The sequence below is a fragment of the Poecilia mexicana genome, unplaced genomic scaffold (genome assembly GCF_051168715.1).
Source record: "Poecilia mexicana isolate PSO_F unplaced genomic scaffold, ASM5116871v1 scaffold_5, whole genome shotgun sequence".
NCBI lineage: Eukaryota > Metazoa > Chordata > Actinopteri > Cyprinodontiformes > Poeciliidae > Poecilia > Poecilia mexicana.
The window spans coordinates 30,312,659-30,330,190 of NW_028263374.1; the positions used below are offsets into that span (position 1 = coordinate 30,312,659).

At 45.5% G+C, this 17,532-nt stretch overlaps 1 protein-coding gene across 1 annotated transcript in view; it reads right to left on the reverse strand.

The window, feature by feature from the left end:
• pcbp4 (poly(rC) binding protein 4) overlaps positions 1-14,580 on the reverse strand; it is an 84,638-nt gene extending 70,058 nt beyond the window's left edge. The window contains exon 1 of the mRNA XM_088005878.1: positions 14,301-14,580. The gene's annotated coding sequence lies outside the window, so the exon portion shown is untranslated. The remainder of the gene's footprint in view (positions 1-14,300) is intronic.
• Between the last annotated feature and the right edge of the window lie 2,952 nt (positions 14,581-17,532).

The following is a 17,532-nucleotide window of genomic DNA, read 5'->3' on the forward strand; positions in this document are numbered from 1 at the left end:
AAACGGCCCAAAGTCCTGAACTATTCATGTCGTCAGCCGCAGCGGCTGGGATCCGCTGGGTTTCTGGGGCGGATTCACCTTTCAGCTGGAAACAGACGAGTTTTAAACTCTGCCTGTGAATTCAGAAAGAAAAACCTGAAACTTTTTAGACCTAAATGCTCCACATTTCCTTATGACTGCTTCTGATGGAGGAGATGAAATGATGTCATTTAAACTGGATTTGGTTTCATTTATTCCTGAGGCGTCACTTTAAAATTTATATAATCAAAAATTAACTGCAATAATTTTGGTTATTTCATTTGATGTAAAATCATATTTCCACCAATTCCACCGAAATGCAACAATTTCTCACTAAATATGTGAGAAGCTACATATTTAGCATGCTAAAACATTTAGCTAGCTTTGAGCTATATGTAGTACATTTAACTTACATTTTCCGTTTGAAACTGTGACATTTATAAACGAATAACACGCTGAAAATATGACTTTAAAAAATGAGCTTCCATTTTTTTACTCTTATGAGTTTTAATAACCCAAATTATTGCTGCTGTTATTTTTGACTGCATATCTTAACTAACGGCGCCTCGTAATAACCGCTCCTCTTTCTTCCTTCGCTGTAATTGTTTCTGAATAAACGAAGCCAAGAGAGAAGCAGCTTCACAGCATCTTGTTCTAGTAACAGAAGAACAAGTTTAGGACGAGTCAGAGACGCAGCCAGACGCTGAGAGCAGGTTGATGGAGAAGAAGAAGAAAAACCCAACGCAGCGCTCTGATTGGCTGCCAGAGAGACGATGATCAGCAGATAAATCTGCTTTAATAGACCAGAACCTGAGAGGAAAGAATCTGAACCTGAACAGAGAAACAAGGAGACACCGCCATCTCTACTGCTTCATTATGACATCACACACACACACACACACACACACGCACCCACACACACACACACGCACACACACTCTCCGAGGCTCTGGAGAGGTTCCAGCAGGGCTCGGTCAGCTCGTATCGATCTGTTCCAGGAAGTGCATCCTGCGGTCAGACTGTCGGTCAGCTCTTTACGGCCGCCTAATGCTCTTCCTTCCATTCACTCTTCTTCTGATCACTCCTTCATCCTCAGTGTTCAACTTACAGTCAAGTAAAGCTGGACTCCAAACATTAGAAAGCACAAGGGAGGAGAAAAGTTCATTTAGTGGATTAGTTGTGCATGTTGTCCAAAGCTGAGCGTCTGATCGGAGCTGCAGATGAAGTCTGGACGGCTCCGCTTGGTTTGGGGCTGCAGCAGCTGTAAGTCAGCATCAAGCTGCTGAGTTTAAAGTTTTAAAGATCCAGAAGCTTCACATCAAATCAGCTGAAGCTGACCTACAAAGTTCAGGGTTTGATTCCAGTTTAAACTTTGACCTTTACAGGCTGTGAACTGAAAGGATGTTTTCCTTTTCATGACCACACAGAACCAGTTCAGGGGCCACAAATGGCCCCCGGGCCACACTTTGGAAACCCCTCAGACACACTGTCAGCTCTTGCAGATGACATGAATCTGCCGGGTGTCGATGAAGATCAAATCAGATTTTTGCATTCGGAATGGGTTCCTCTGAAGGAACGTTGCCATCAGGACCGCTTGGCCTCCATGATTCTCTGACAACTGGAAGATGATGGAAGGATGACTTCTGTTAATGAGGAACTAAAAGTTCCAGCTTTTCCCCTGAAGACTCGCTGATGGTGAGGACCAACCGTCACGCAGTCAGACCCCGAAACGCAGCCTGGGGTCAAAGGGCAGTATTACGCATTTTCCAGGCACATAGAGCCATTTTGTAGCATAGTCAAATAATAATGTTACCATAAAAATGCCATATATCAAATATGACTTAAAACCTACTTTACTTCCTGATGCAACGCCTTGAAATTGGGCCTCTGCCTCTTTAAAAACTCCTGCTCTTTCTGAAGCTCCGCCTCCAGGAAGTCATCCCAACATGGCTCCTCTGTTAACCTTTAACGTTTTTCTACAGCAGCAGCTCCTATAATGAGCTCAGCAGCTGTTTGCTAACTGCTGCTGGCTAGTCTGAAGGAGCTGAGAGGGGGAGGAGCTGCGCCTTGAAGGCGGAGCCAGGTCCAGTCAGGCGTTTTGATCAGCTGAATCATTGCCATGGAGATTACAGCTTTTCTCAGTCAAAGCAACACTCCAGGTTTCTTTCTGATGATTGGATAATTTTATAATTTGATGGAAATCTGAAAAATAAAAAATCTGATTTTTCATAAAACTCCCTCTTTAAATGAAAATCAACATGACAGAGGAGGAAGATGGAGCTGAACCAACAACGTTTGAATTGAAAGGCAACCAGTGAGCTGCAGCCGGGAACCATTTACATCTGGACATCTCCCATAAGCTCCCAGTATGATTTACTGGGAGGATCAATGAAGGATTCATCTGGGGACAATCTGGAGACACACTGGGGACAATCTGGAGACACACTGGAGACACACTGGGGACAAACTGGAGACAATCTGGAGACACACTGGGGACAATCTGGAGACACACTGGGGACAATCTGGGGACAACACGCCCAGACTGGAGAAGCTGGTCTGTCCACCCCTCCATCCTCCCATACCTCCACCCCTCCATACCTCCACCCCTCCATACCTTCATACCTCCACCCCTCCATACCTCCATCCCTCCATACCTCCACCCCTCCATACTTCCACCCCTCCATACCTCCACCCCTCCATCCCTCCACCCCTCCATACCTCCCCAGCTCTTTAGCCCCGCCCCCTGTCCTCCAGTGCATTAGGTGATTAAACGGCGGTGGTGCCGCCTGTCCGTGCGCCAGCTCCCCTTAAGCTACTCCTCTCCCATCCTTTCATCTTCCTCAGTGGTTTTTCTTTCCCATCTCCTGAATTGGTTCTTCTTCAGAGGGAATGAATTTCCAAAGCCTGGTTATCAGGATTCTCCATCACTGCGACTCCTTCCCTCCTCCTGCTTTCCAGCTTTCTGTTTATCTCCGTTTCAGTGATTGTCATTTTCACACACGCTTTTACCTCCTTCCACCCCTGCTGCTCCACTTTATCAGTTTTCATCCCTCATTTGCGGCGTCTCTCTTGCATCATCTTCTCCGCCGGCTCGTTTTGCATTTACCTCTCCAGAGCTTTTAGCTCATTTTGGGCTGCATCTCATCAGCCTCCGGTCTGGTTTTATGTCTGTCTGCTGCTTTCTGCCGATGGAAATATTCCTCATCTTTATCGCACAAGGCCGAATGTTGTTGGCTCCGTGTTAAATAAATTCATGGCGGAGGATCATATCATCACACAAACACATCAGCTGCAGGTGGAAACTCGTCTTCAAGGCGTTTTCTGTTATCCAGGCAGGAAAATCTGTTCCCTGGTTTCTGAACTCGGCTGGTTTGAAGTTTGAGGTTCAGCCAGCGATGGAGGAGAAAGATCCTCATCTCCTCCAGCCTGTGGCTCTAATCGTCAATATGAACAGAAACATGTGATCAGCAAACGGCCAGCAGAGAACGTGCTGACATCAAACTTCATGAAGACATAAACACCCAGCAGCAGCTGATCTGTTATAGATGTTTATGTTGATGAAAAACACTTTCAGAACCTTTACGGCGAGTTCATGAACAGGTTAGAAAACTTAATAATAAACTGATATTGGTTCTGTGATCAACAACCAGAATCAGTTAATTTTGTAAAGTGAGTTAGCGCTTTGGAAATAAACTGAGAGGAGTCAGGGTTAGCTGGACAGATTTCATTCCTCCACACATTTCTAAACTACGGCTGCGACTCCAACACAAGTTTTCATTATTTAATTATAAAGACTTTAACACATTAAAATTTTATTTTTATATAAGTACAGTGGGGAGAACAAGTATTTGATACACTGTTGATTTTTCAGGTTTTCCCACTTGCAAAGCTTGTAGAAGACTGTAATTTTTATCATAGGTCCTCTTCAACTGTGAGTGATGGAATCTAAAACAAAAATCCAGAAAAATACAATGTATGATTTTTAAATAATTAATTTCCATTTTATTGTGTGAAATAAGTATTTGATCATCTATCAATCAGTAAGAATTTTGGCTCTCACAGACATGTTAGTTCTTCTTTAAGAAGCCCTCCTGTTCTCCACTCATTACCTGTATTAACTGCACCTGTTTGAACTTTTTACCTGTATAAAAGACACCTGTCCACACTCAATCAATCAGACTCCAGCATCTCCACAATGCCCAAGACCAGAGAGCTGTGTAAGGACATTAGGGATAAAATTGTAGACCTGCACAAGGCTGGGATGGACTACAGGACAATAGGCAAGCAGCTTGGTGAGAAGGCAACAACAGTTGGTGCAATTATTAGAAAATGGAAGAAATACAAAATAACGGAAAATCTCCCTCGGTCTGGGGCGCCATGCAAGATCTCACCTCGTGGAGCATCATTGATCTTGAGGAAGGTGAGGAATGAGCCCAGAGCTACACGGCAGGACCTGGTCAATGACCTGAGTAGAGCTGGGACCACAGTCTCAAAGAAAACAATCAGTAACACTCTACGCCGTCAAGGATTAAAATCCTGCAGTGCACGCAAGGTGCCCTTCCTCAAGCCAACGCATGTCAAAGCCCGTCTGATGTTTGCAAATGACCATCTGAATGATCCAGAGGAGGAATGGGAGAAGGTCATGTGGTCTGATGAGACAAAAATAGAACTTTTTGGTTTAAACTCCACTCGTCATGTTTGGAGGAAGAAGAATGATGAGTACAACCCCAAGAACACCATCCCAACCGTGAAGCATGGCGGTGGAAACATCATTCTTTGGGGATGCTTTTCTGCAAAGGGGACAGGACGACTGCACCATATTGTGGGAAGGATGGATGGGGCATTGTATCGTGAGATTTTGGCCAACAACCTCCTTCCCTCAGTAAGAGCACTGAAGATGGGTCGTGGCTGGGTCTTCCAGCATGATAACGACCCAAAACACACAGCCAGGGCAACTAAAGAGTGGCTCCGTAGGAAACATCTTAAGGTCCTGGAGTGGCCTAGCCAGTCTCCAGACCTGAATCCAATAGAAAATCTTTGGAGGGAGCTTAAAGTCCGTGTGGCCCAGCGACAGCCCCGAAACCTGAAGGCTCTGGAGGAGATCTGTATGGAGGAGTGGGCCAAAATCCCTGCTGCAGTGTGTGCAAACCTGGTCAAGAACTACAGGAAACGTCTGATCTCTGTAATTGCAAACAAAGGTTTCTGTACCAAATATTAAGTTTCATTTTTCTGGTGTATCAAATACTTATTTCACACATAAAATGGAAATTAATTATTTAAAAATCATACATTGTATTTTTCTGGATTTTTGTTTTAGATTCTATCACTCACAGTTGAAGAGGACCTATGATAAAAATTACAGTCTTCTACAAGCTTTGCAAGTGGGAAAACCTGAAAAATCAACAGTGTATCAAATACTTGTTCTCCCCACTGTATAAAAATAAAATTCTGAGCAGAACCTTTGTATTTGCGTGTTTCTAGTACGCTCATAAATCTGACACACAAGCAACATCTGCTAACAGCAGTTAGCACATGAACGACGAAATTACTTCTCTGGTCCACTGGGGGTTAGGCTCCGTTTTGAAACGATCTGATTGGACGGTGGAAAAGGCTGTTTTAAGTTGTGCTAAAAGTGTTAGCCTATAAGCGAAGCTATTCAAGCCTAAAACAGCATCTCAGTGCTAACCATGTAGCAGCTAATGCTAATGTCAGTGTCCACATTTCTAGAGAATTTCTTTAAAGTAAAACCAACCTGATGACTTAATAACCTGAAGAACAGATTAAAAACAATAAATTTCTGGTGTTGAGCTCATACGTCTCTTTATTCTGATACTTAGCAGCAGAAATCATTTTTTAATTGAAAATGTTCCTCATTTCGTTGATAACTGACCACTAAAACAATCGATTTAAAGGCGTTAAGCTCTTTGTCACATTTGCATTAAAGGAACAAACTGCCTCAATCACAACATGGCTGACAGGGTCGGCTCACCCTACAGCAGCGCCTCCTACTGGACCGGAGTGTAAAACGACTCCAGAATCTGAACATGAAACCGGATCAGACCTGAACAAACATCCGACCTGCTGCTGATACTCTGAAACTCATTTCATTAAATAAACCAGTGATTTGTTTCTTGGCTCCACTATAGAAAACAGACCAACTCCTGTGATGATGGAGTTTTTATTTCTTTGTTGCTGGTTCATAAAGTGGGAGCCGGACGGCTGATGGAGGGAGAGACGTGACTGAACTGCAGAGACGGCGACACAAAGCTCAGCCTTGTGGCGCCAGACGCAGCTGAGCCGTGAACCGCTGCACAGAAACAACCTGTGTGTCTGAACGCAGCTCACATGGACAGTACAGCCGTTCAGCATGACGACTAACCAACCTCAGTGACCTCTGACCTCTCATAACCTGGTCTCTGAACTCAGTGTGGTCTGATTATTAAAATAATTAAAAGCTTAGTTTCTGTTGGATGCTCCTTCTGCAGCGGTCAGATCAGAAATCCTCCATCTTCTGTTTGCATCACTATGAAGGTCCAAAGATTTCACTGAAATGCTGCAGCTGCTGCTGAATGCGGCGCTGCAGCAGCTGCTGCTGAATGCGGCGCTGCAGCAGCTGCTGCTGAATGCGGCGCTGCAGCAGCTGCTGCTGAATGCGGCGCTGCAGCAGCTGCTGCTGAATGCGGCGCTGCAGCAGCTGCTGCTGAATGCGGCGCTGCAGCAGCTGCTGCTGAATGCGGCGCTGCAGCAGCTGCTGCTGAATGCGGCGCTGCAGCAGCTGCTGCTGAATGCGGCGCTGCAGCAGCTGCTGCTGAATGCGGCGCTGCAGCAGCTGCTGCTGAATGCGGCGCTGCAGCAGCTGCTGCTGAATGCGGCGCTGCAGCAGCTGCTGCTGAATGCGGCGCTGCAGCAGCTGCTGAATGCGGCGCTGCAGCAGCTGCTGCTGAATGCGGCGCTGCAGCAGCTGCTGCTGAATGCGGCGCTGCAGCAGCTGCTGCTGAATGCGGCGCTGCAGCTGCTGCTGAATGCTGCTGCTGAATGCGGCGCTGCAGCAGCTGCAGCTGCTGAATGCGGCGCTGCCGGGGCGCAGCTTAAAGCCCCGGCAGCCTCTCCAATATTTACCATCTGCACACAGGAATATTAATAGATACTTTATAAGGCAGAAACACAAACTTATGGATTCATATCAGAAACAAAACTCTGAGATCAGAAACACCCGGCTGGACGTTCCTTTAATTACCCAGAAACACACACACACACACACACACACACACACACACACCAGCCTCACCCAGACTCCTGAGATTGAAGCGGGCCTGATAGATGGAATCAGCAGAGCCTCGGTGTCAAGCATAGGTCAGATACATCAAACACAAACTCACTGCAATAAATGCAGAGGCACGTCCAAACACACACACACACACACACACACACACACACACACACACACACACACACACACACACACACACGCACACACACACACTCTCTGAGGTGTGACTGAAGACGTCCTCCTGGACGTTGGGTAAATAAAAAGCCGAGCGCTCGGCGGCTGCAGGTTTTTATTCTGCAGCTTCACGCCGACGGATCACGACTCGTTTGATGTTTCAGGGAAACGGAAACGTCTGAGAAACCAGATCTGATGGAAATCATGTCAGCTGGTTCTGGACTGAAGATATGAAATCATAAAGATGGACGTCATGAGAACAGCAGATCTCTGCAGGCTGCAGCGGTTTACAGCAGGGGTCTTCAACATGAGGGTCCCTGGCTGCAAGCAGCACATAAAGCGTCCACAGGAGACGTTGGTTCTTTAAATGATTCCTGCAGCAGGTCAATTGGCTTCCTGGGTCGTGGAGGCCGTTGACTCCTGGTCTGAGTTACTTTCACGCATCGACATCCTGGAACCTGGAACTCCTTCCTGATTCGATTCAAAATCGATTATTTACCGATTCAATCGATAGGTGATCGTCATGATTTACTCCAGGCTGCTTTCCATAGCAGGACAGAGACATTGAAGTGTCTCCTTCATATTGATTAAGTTTTAAATATTAATCTGTTATTAGATTCGTCCAACATCAGAGCCTGAGGCCTGAAGGCTTTTCAAGGTTTCATCTCTTCACTGAAACACATTTCAAGTCTGGGATGAGAGATTAAAGTAAAAGATGATTTATTCAAACAGAAATTTGACCCGGATCGTCCTGCAGATCAGAGCGGCTCAGCGGTTCTACAGGAACCAGGAAGGGAGCGACGGTCGGAAAACTGGGATCTGATGGTCCGACTCCGGGTTAAAGAGCAGTAGTGTGATCCAGAATAATGGCTCTGGAAATTCATCTCTTATTAGAGAATAAAACCACGCTGCCGTTTCAGGATGCAGCGATCGCTCTGACTCACTGGCAGCCGGCGAGGGTCATTGTTCAGTTTGACCCCCGCTGCCCTCACACTCTGCAGAACCAGAACCAGAACCTCTGTGGTTCTGGCTCAGATAACAGATCCACTCCAGTGATGCGTCAGGAAGAGTTTCATCCTCAGATCGTCTCCTGAAGGATCATGTTTGAACTCTGGGTCCTGATACCCCCTGAGACCATCACCCCCCACCTACCCCCCTTTACCCAGGCCCCTCCCTCCTCCCCCCATCACTGATTAACCTCTGACCTTCATCTGACGCTCCGTCACAATCATCTGTCACTGAGCTTCCTGTTCTTTTCCTCCTCCAAACATCACTCCTTGTTCTTCTTCCAAGCCTTTTTTCTGTTCCCATCTCTCCCTCCTCTCTCCTCCCCCCGCCTCCCTCCTCTCTCCTCCTCCCCCCTCTTCCCGCCTCCCCCCCTCCTTCCCCCCTCTCTGCTTCCTCTGGAGACCTGAAGTGCATTAGGATAAAAGGCTCTCCGCCCTCTTAAGGCCTTCCTCCAGGCTCTGCAGCAGAGTCACAGCAGCGCTTCACAAATATGACAGAAATGTGGGATTTCATGCAGAGAGCTGCAGGATGTTGCAGCTACAGGCAGAAACCGTTCACAGGGTTCTGTTGAGGCTCGGTTCTGGAGAACATTTGTCCCAGAGAACCTGTGGGAGTTTTCCTGCAGTTTCCAGTTTTCACTTATCAGTGATGGAAATGAGTTTTCAGAGGACGAACATCCAAACACTGAAGAACCGTGCTGACCCGGACCGGGCCAGACCGGACCGGAGGCTCAGAAAACGATTTAAATAATTTCACATATTTCTAAGAACAATGAGGCGATTCATTTCAGAGAACAGAACCTCAGAGGTCCAGCAGAGACGGGAAGAACTCGTGCAGCTTCATGCCTGTTTTTAATCCACCGTCTGAAACATGAAACATTAAAGTTTGTTTTTAAATATTTATTAACCACTTTTATTCTGAAATATGTCAGAATATCTCAGCTTTCAAGCTCATCAACAGGAGAAGGAAAATGCTAAAAATTAAGAGAACATTAATAAAAATGCTCTTTAGTTCCTCATCATATTAAAACAAAAATGTTTATGTGACGGTCAGTTTTTACTCCAATCAATGGAAAACATTAAATAAGTTATTAATATACTGAAGCTGAATGAAATGAGGTTTATTCTGGAATCACACAGAAAACAAACCCAATTATCACGTTTCTGAATTTAATTAAAACTGACCTCGTTCTGTGCAGGAAAGATAAAAACTAAGTAGATGTTCCTCTGGTTGCCTGGAGACGATGAAACAGCAGCTTTGGATCAGAACCGGGTCAGACCTGAAGGTCAGCTTCCTGTTAGGAAGGGGTCAGAGGTCAAACTGTCCAACTCTTCTTCTGCTGCCACTCTCCCTGTTCTCAACAGCATCACCTGCTGTTTATTAGAGGAACTGCAGTGATTGTAGCAGAAAACTGTCATTTAGTCGAAGCTTCATTCAGTGTTGATGGTGACAGAAAGTCAGTTTACAACAAAAGGCCAATCGGCCATTTTAAAGACAAAACCCACAGCAGGCAGCAGATCTGACAAGAAGAAGGACGAAGCAGAACCGAGCTGACTGGACCGGCTGACAGCGTCCGTCTGCTCCAAAACCTCCTGCAGCTGGACAGACGAGGCGCCGCAAAAAAACAGCTTTAATATGGTCAAAACTCCATGTTTTCCTTTTTAACCATATTTATTAACCCACAAGCAAACAACTGGTCAAATCAATAATCAACATTTACTCTGTTTCTGTGGCGGACTGCTGTGGTTCAGCAACAGGAAATGGTTTTAGTTAAAAGGACTGAACGCGGTACGGTTAGAGAAACGGCCTTAAAGGAGAAACTGGAGCAGAAAAACCAGCAAAGACGAGCAGAGCGGACTGGTTACTATGGAGATTGGAGGAGGAGACGCACCGAGCTCCTCCGCTCCCATGGAGGGATGGATGTTAATAATCACAGCTTCAATAACCGTTATTATTACAATATGTGAGATATGAATGAGAGCCGATGGAATCCTACCAGGATAAACAGAATATAAATCTGAAGGTTTCCATGTTATCAGAATCTAGAACCATCGGTTCTGTTTGCATTCCAGCTGAATTCATTCTGGTATTAACTCACTTTATCAAACGGTCAAACAGATATTACTGGGTTTTGGTTCAGTCTGGGTCAGAGTGGACTATGCTGCATGACGTCAGGAGATGCTAAGCTGTGACGCGATGCGTCATCAGAAAACATGATTCAAACGAAGCGTCTGCCCTCCGGCTGCTTCTGAACAGCCGGAGCGTTTCCAGTGTCTGGATCAGCGCCTCTGATTGGTCACATCATTTACACACAAACAACCAGCTGCTCAGCAAAGAAAATGCAGATTAGAAATCATTTTTCCACCATTATTTTGGCGCCCCTCTAGCGCGTCGCCCGATGCGTCTCATGTCGTATGTACTCACTTTTTGTACTGCTGCAACAGATGAATATTAGGATTATCCTCTGCCAAACCTTCATTTGGCGAGAAGACGTTGAACTCAGCTCTCTGACTGGAACAGTGATCCCCCCCGCCTGCAGGGGGCAGCATCACTTTCCTTCCAGAAATTGATTCCCTACATTTAATAACTTTTACTAATCTAGAATAAATCAGAGGCTCGTGCGGCAGAACAAACCGGCCTCTCCGACTGGAAATGTTTTGATCAATCAGAGGATGTTAAATCTGTTCTCTTATAAGGAATCCACCCCAAACCCACCTCTCACACACACACACACACACACACACACACCCCTCCTGGAGAGTAGCTCGCCTCCCTGACATTTTCCTCCCTCACATCCGACTGATTTGAATACCCAAAGCAGCCGCCCTGATTTGTTTAGGCATCCGAGGAGTCACGTCTGCGCCCCGGGCCGGCAACGCTGCGCATGCGCGACGCTGATCGCTATCTGGGCTCTTTGATGCACACATGCATGCATTCGGTATCTGTGATTGGTTCCACTTCAAGACGAGTTAAATCATCTTCCAGCGATTAGACTCAGACTCAGAGCAGCTCAACTTCAGGCCTGATGAGGATCAGCATGCAGATCTACAGATCTAGATCTGTTAGCTATAGATCTAAGTCAGGTTCCATCACAGACCCCAGTGCAGGACCCCTTCCCCATCTTCATCTGCTCTATAGATAGAACATTACCAAGAAATGCTAAACGTGAAAACGTGACCCCTCACCCCAACACACATAAACACCATCAAGCATCCAGAGCCGATTAAACCTGAGCCTTAAAGAGCATCTCTGTGTGTGTGTGTGTGTGTGTGTGTGTGTGTGTGTGTGTGTGTGTGTGTGTGTGTGTGTGTGTGTGGTTGATATGCAGTCTGTGATGTTGGCTGCTGTGACTGAGTTCATGCTTGGTTCTGAGATCTGTGCTTCATCTCAGGAGTGCTGACGAGATTCAGAAAGAAAACAGAGAAAGTGGTGATGAATATCAAACAGCTTCTCCGACTTCCTCAGAATACTGACTGGAACCAACCAAACATCACCAACAAATCACAAATACATGATGCCGCTGCCAGGCAGCAGGAAGGTTGTGGGTTTGAATCCCAGCCGTGGTTCTCTCTGGGTACTCCAGCTTAAGCAGCATCTCTAATGTTCCTTAGATACGAGTCTGTGTACAAAGTGTGTGAACAAACCGTAACATGGTGTGTGTGTGTGTGTGTGTGTGTGTGTGTGTGTGTGTGTGTGTGTGTGTGTGTGTGTGTGTGTGTTTTCACGCCACACACACACACTCAATCCATCTTCTGTAGCTCTGCTCTCTGGTAGCAGAGCTACAGAAGATGTGTATGTAAATGAGCCACACCACCAGCCAATCACAGACAGCTCTTTTCCATCCAATCAGATGTTTCATCCTTGCTTGAAGATAAACAACCAATCACAACCAGCCAATCAGAACGCTGTATCAAGCGGCAGACATTACGACATGAACAGGAAAACTTCGTCATAAATACTTCAACTTTGTTAAACATACATACTTATTTATCATTTATCATTTTCCATTTGAGGTAATACTTCTTTTATTTAACTTAAATATGACAAACATTATATTGGCTGATTACTTACAGTGGATGCAACTTAAGTGCAAAAAAATTGTTTTATTGCATTTTTTTTCTTGCCTTTTTGAAGACTCGGTAGTTTATGTTTACTGCCAATAAAGTCTCCAATAACACAAATCATATTTTAAATGTCCAGCTTTCCTCCTACCACTGGGTTCAGCTGGTTTTCAGCGCAACTCTGAGCATTTTTTAGCATTTTAAAAACGGAGGATAAAACCGCGACAAGGAAACCGCGTTTCTGCTGATCTCGTTTCTGCTGATCTCGTTTCTGCTGATCTCGTTTCTGCTGATCTCGTTTCTCCTGATCTCGTTTCTCCTGATCTCCGTCTCACACGGCCGGTTTTCAGCGCGGCGGGGCGGATCCACAACTTCAGCTGCTTCTGGACCATCTGGACCGACGGGAAACATCAGCAGATGGACACGGAGAACCGACTCCGGAAGGATTCCTGCACCGAGCAACGAGGGCGAGAAGGAAACGCCACAGACTGAAACCAGACCGGGACCAGTACCGACTGGGACCAGTATGGACTGCCGACAAACAGCTGAAACCAGTGAACACCAGATACTTCCTGCCTGTTAATAGTTAAAATGTCAAACACACACAAAGTAGAAACAATCTCAGCTACTGCAGAGCATCAACAATCTTCCATATTTCCGCTCATCCAATCAGCACCAAGGAAAATCAGAGCTCCTCCTGGATTGGCTGCTTTGGAAGTGTTAGCCAATGGAGTGTCAAATATACCAGCTTTAGAGCTGCATTTTCTTTAAAACATTTTTGTAAAATAGATACATTTTCCACAAATAACATGGAGTCATGTTCTAGAGAAAGAGGTACACTCTAATATTTATGATATTATAAACATTGATTATCAGCTATTTTAATATTAGCCATCTGATTTTTCTAGAAATATTTTTATATCTCAAATTTGTATTGAGAAGTAAAGTTTGGGTGCAGGACACCCTAAATATTATATCCTACCAAATATTGGCTTTTCACACCGAGACGACTGAGATTCAACATCTTGTGCAGAAAACGAATCGAATCCAAACATTAAATGGACAGGAAATTATTCCTGTTTTATTCAGATAAAATGACAACAGAGCAGATTGTTCAGAAACTTTTATGCAACAAACATTCAGATTCAGACTTTGTTGTGGATTTGAAGGTAAAACATTTTGTTTTGGGTCAAATATTCATCATCAGCAGATCTACGATGTAGATTATGAAGAGAGAATAAGAAAATATCCTCAGCTGCTTTTCTCCCCACACAGAGGAAAAGTCAATCTAAATTTCACTCGCTGCTCCTGGAGGCAACAAGCTGAGATAAAAGGAGATTAATCCTAATTATTGCTGAGAATATCGGTTGTTTCCTGACCCCCCTGCAGACCCCCGCAGGGAGACATTCTCTAACATCTCAGTAGTTTCCATCAGAGCTGAGGATGAAGAGGATGAAGAGGATGATAGCCCTCAGGTGAGCAACCCTCCACTGCAGGGGGGAGGGGGGTGAGCATCTGGGGGCCACATGCCACCCAGAGGGGGGCTGGGGGGGGGTAACTGGGGCTTAATGTGCGCCCCTGGTTCCAGTCCTCCACCCCGGCTGCTCAGCAGGAGCTCAGAAGTTTAACTCCTCAGAACCAGCAGACCCAGCAGAACTCCGTCCCCCCGGGCGCACATGGCTCAGCGGCCAGGGGCGCACACAGACAGGACGCGGACACGCCGGAGGAACCGGGAGGAACCGGGAGGAACCGGGAGCAGCAGCGCTTACCGTGCAGAGAAGCCGCGATGCTGCGGGAATCATAGATCCGCTCCGAGAGTCCGCATGTCCGCCGGAGAGCAGAGGAAGAGGAGGATGAAGAGGCTGCTGCTGCTGCTGAGGAATAATCCGACTGTCAGTGACAATAACCCGAAGAGGAGGAGGAAGAGGAGGAGGGACAGTGGAAGGGGGGGGGGGCCGAAACCCCAGCCAATTAGAAACAGAGGGACTGATTGTTGCAGGAAATCAGACCGTCAGTGTTTCAGCTGGATGAGTCTGAGCTTCAGGGAGGAGGAGCCATTTACCCAGAAAACCCTCAGAAATATCAGAAATAATATTAAAATAATTAAAACATAACTCAAACTGCGCCCCCCCCACCACCACCCAGGTTTCCTCCTCTCTGTTAAACATGCAGAGCTGAGATTACAGGCTTCCACATTCAGAGGAGCAGCTGGCGCCATCTAGCGGCAGACAACATGAAACACAACAACAATCAATGACTGCATAACTTCAGCTGAGTTTTAATATTTGATCCTCCTGAGCTTCTCTACGCTCCAAACACAAACCTCTGAGGGTTTAATTAGGATTGTATGCAGCTGATCTACCGGAAGTGATGCAAATTTCAAAGGAGGAAGAATAATATTATTACAATTAAAATAATAACCAAAGATCAGAAAATTCATGCCAGACCTTTTGTATTTGTAGTAATTTGTGTTTAGTTTTCCTTCCACTTCTCTGTTCCACTCTACTTCCTGTTGGTCCTTCACATTAAAACAGGAAATTTATTTTAAAGTTTTAATACACAGAAAAACATAAAACCTATGCAAAAGCATGAAGAATGCATTTTTTTCAATGGGACTTTGATATTTCTAAAGATCTAAAAATATTATTGATGAAAATGTTCCATGAAAAACTAAAACACTAAAAACTGCTAAAACCTATATTTAAAATCATTCATCGATCGTCATGATTTTTAGCCAAAGAGCCTCCTGAGGCTCCAGAGCTGCAGATTGCATCAAATCGTCTGTCATCCTGAACAAGCATAAGGTGACTGTGGAGAGGAACATTCTCACAGTAAGAAACCAGAACCAGGCTCAGCATTAGCAAAGAATGATGCAGTAGCTGGAGTGTAGTAGGAAAAAGTAGCAGAGTGAGAAGCGGCCATCTTGTTCTCCAGTGGCAGCATAACTGCAGAAGAAATGACGTGTAATGAGCCAGGAAAGAGCTGAAGGTACCAGGAAGAACTCAGGCTCTCTGTGGTCTGATCTGGGTATGTTTATTTATTCTGAGCCGTCAGTGAAGGCATCACCAGAACACAAAGGCCCGGCATGCGATCCGCGACCGACATGAGGAGGCTGGAGTCAGAGCGCTCCAGGAGCAGCCTGCTGCTTTTAGGTGTAGGTGTGTGTGTGTGTGTGTGTGTGGCGGTGGACAGGTGCTTCTTCCTAATTTAACTCGGCTGATAAAGGAGATGAATGTCTCATGGTTCTGCCTGATAGTTTACATGATTTTTCCAAGAATATCCATCAGCATGACGCTCTTTACAGAAAAATCATTTCAGTTCAATCATCCGTGCGCTCCAGCTGATCCCAGTTAGTGCATGAAGTTCAGTTTATTGTTAAAAGAAACATAAAAAGTTTCTAAGGAAACCCAACAGAGCAGCGTTCACTCCTCCTGACCAGCAGGGGGCGACAGCAGGAAACTGCTTGCATTGTGTCTTTGCCATTCCTCTTATGGAGCACGCATGTGTTCCCTTTAGCAGTAAGAAACCTCCATTAGAACCAGAACCAGAACCAGAACCGTGGTCAGAACAAACGGTAATCTGCCATGAACGACTGGAGGATTAAAGAAAATCTGATCAAACTCATCAGAAGGTTTTTTTTCCTGATTTTTTTGTTTTTTTACAGAAATAATTCAGTCATGAATATTAAAGCATCTGATGGTTAGGAAACTGCAGTGATTTTATGTGTCTATAAAATAAGAAGTCTGTTGTGATGGAACTTTGTCTGTTGTACAAGTTTACTGTCATCTGGACCCAGCAGGAAAAAGCCAGTAGGTCCAGATCAGAAAGGCGGCGACTGATCAACATGAATCCAGAGGTCTGCATGTTGAGCTGCAGCCACAAAAACCTTCTAGCCTTTTTTCCAGAACAATCTGCTGAGACTGGGGTATGAAAGCCTTTAGGGAAAGACGGGTCAGGTCAGATTAATTCATTTTTATAATGCTGCTGAATGTGAAGATTTTGTAAAATCAATGTTTTTTAGCTTTCCATCATGTTGTATTATTATCCATCTATCCATTTTCTGTACATCATGTCCCCAGTGGGGTTGGTGGGTTGCTGGTTCCTCTCCAGCTAATGTTCTGGGTGAGAGGTGGGGTCACCCTGGACAGGTCACCAGTCTGTCGCAGGGCAACACAGAGACAGACGACCCACACAGGGAGAATTTGGAGACAATTAACCTGACAGTCATGTTTTTGGACTGTGGGAGGAAGCCGGGGTACCTGGAGAGAGCCCACCATGCACAGGGAGAACATGCAGGCTACAGAAAGACTGGGGCCGGGAATTGAACCCAGAACCTTCTTGCTGCCAGGCAACAGCTCTACCAACTGCGCCACTGTGCAGCCCTTATATTATTAACACCTGGAGTGTTGCCTTGACTCTTTCATACATCTTTGAGAAATCCTTTAATCTCCATGGCAACCATTTAGCTGCAAGACGCCTGGGTGAATGAAGCCCCGCCTTTGAGGCGCAGCTCCTCCCCTGAGCTGCAGTTTCTAAGTTTCCAGAGCAGCAGCTCCGCCCCCACTCAGCTCCTTCAGACTAGCCAGCAGCAATTAGCAAACAGCTGCTGAGCTCCTAATAGCAGCTGCTGCTCAGAGCGACGCTGGTAAAACCGTTAAAGGGTTAAAGAGGAGCCATGCTGGGATGACTTCCTGGTGACAGAGCTTCAGAAAGACCAGGAGCTTCTTAAAGGACCAGAGGCCCAATTTCAAGACATTGAATCAGGAAGTCAAATTTCTTTTAAGTTATATTTGATATATAAAGCATTTTTGTAATAACTGAAGGTAACAGAGTTACTTGGTTGTGCTATAAAACGGCTCTATGTGCCTGGAAATCACATAATATGTTCTTAAATGGTAGTAAAATGGTTTTGGTGCATGGTTTGTAAACTTATGAGAGGTATTAATAGGTTAACTTTTCCCAAAGTTAGTAAAGCAAAACCACAAGGAGTCTATGAATTTA